The 1670-nt window shown below is 27.7% G+C and overlaps 1 protein-coding gene across 1 annotated transcript in view; it reads left to right on the forward strand.

The window, feature by feature from the left end:
* The first annotated feature begins 1363 nt into the window (after positions 1 to 1363).
* Positions 1364 to 1670, forward strand: part of LOC147467629 (uncharacterized) — a 25844-nt gene continuing 25537 nt past the window's right edge. Inside the window, exon 1 of the mRNA XM_086531197.1 lies at positions 1364 to 1670. This exon is cut by the window's right edge and continues 805 nt beyond it. The gene's annotated coding sequence lies outside the window, so the exon portion shown is untranslated.

Genomic DNA, 1670 nt, shown 5'->3' on the forward strand with positions numbered 1-1670 from the left:
TGTGTTTGCTTGTGTTTGTGTGTGTTTACTTGTGTGTTTATGTGTGTTTGCTTGTGTGTATGTGTGTTTGCTTGTGTGTATGTGTGTTTGCTTGTGTTTATGTGTGTTTGCTTGTGTTTTTGTGTGTTTGCTTGTGTTTATGTGTGTTTGCTTGTGTTTATGTGTGTTTGCTTGTCTTTATGTGTGTTTGCTTGTCTTTATGTGTGTTTGCTTGTGTTTATGTGTGTTTGCTTGTGTTTATGTGTGTTTGCTTGTGTTTATGTGTGTTTGCTTGTGTTTGTGTGTGTTTGCTTGTGTTTATGTGTGTTTGCTTGTGTGTATTTGTGTTTGCTTGTGTTTGTGTGTGTTTGCTTGTGTTTATGTGTGTTTGCTTGTGTTTATGTGTGTTTGCTTGTGTTTATGTGTGTTTGCTTGTCTTTATGTGTGTTTGCTTGTCTTTATGTGTGTTTGCTTGTCTTTATGTGTGTTTGCTTGTGTTTATGTGTGTTTGCTTGTGTGTATGTGTGTTTGCTTGTGTTTATGTGTGTTTGCTTGTGTTTGCTTGTATTTGTGTGTGTTTACTTGTGTGTTTGCTTCTGTGTATGTGTGTTTGCTTGTGTTTATGTGTGTTTGCTTGTGTGTATGTGTTTGCTTATGTGTAAGTTATATGCCTTTGAGTATATGTTTTTGCGTGTGCGTGGGCATGTTTGTGTGTGTGTGCGTGCATATATGCGTGCGTGCGCGCGCATTAAACATGAGGTAATCTTTTAAGGTATACACAGTAGATATAAAATTATAAGCATCCTTATTCTATCATAATCTTTAATTATTCTAACACTATAGCTTGGGATAAGATATTTAATTCTCTTAACTTTAGGTTCGAATTATTAATTATTATTAAATAATGTTTTTGATGATTAATTTCTATTTTTAATTATTAATTATTAATAAATATTGATCAATAATTGATAACCAATAAATGATTAATATTTAATTGATAACTCATTTTATTGATTATTAATTCAATAGAATATCAATAATGAATAATTAATAATTGATAATTGATTCATAATCAATTCTTATCAATAATTGATTATTAATGACCATCAATAATTAACAATTGATTAATTGTTATTATCTTTTTTTTCTTCTATTTTATTATTTTTCTTTGTACATATATTCTTTCATCTCGCATTGGTCTAAACTCAAAATAATTCATCTATTCATAACTCAGATATAACTCTAAATCAAATTCATCTTCAGTTATTTAGTTATCACCATTTATCTAGTTATTTCTTCCTTCCTTTTATCGCTTTGTTTTCATTTCCTTTTTTTGTTTATTTTAGTTATTTCTTCCTTCCTTTTATCGCTTTGTTTTCCTTTCCTTTTATTTGTTTATTTATTTATTTTTTTATCTTTATTTTATTATTTAGTTATCACCATTTATCTAGTTATTTCCTCCTTCCTTTTATCGCTTTGTTTTCATTTCCTTTTATTTGTTTATTTATTTAATTTTTTATCTTTATTTTATTATTTAGTTATCACCATTTATCTAGTTATTTCTTCCTTCCTTTTATCGCTTTGTTTTCCTTTCCTTTTATTTGTTTATTTATTTATTTTTTTATCTTTATTTTATCATTTAGTTATCACCATTTATCTAGTTATTTCTTCCTTCCTTTTATCGCTTTGTT

This window comes from Penaeus japonicus, unplaced genomic scaffold, assembly GCF_977035675.1.
Source record: "Penaeus japonicus unplaced genomic scaffold, GWHDUDI00000001_assembly GWHDUDI00000035, whole genome shotgun sequence".
NCBI classification, from domain to species: Eukaryota; Metazoa; Arthropoda; class Malacostraca; order Decapoda; family Penaeidae; genus Penaeus; species Penaeus japonicus.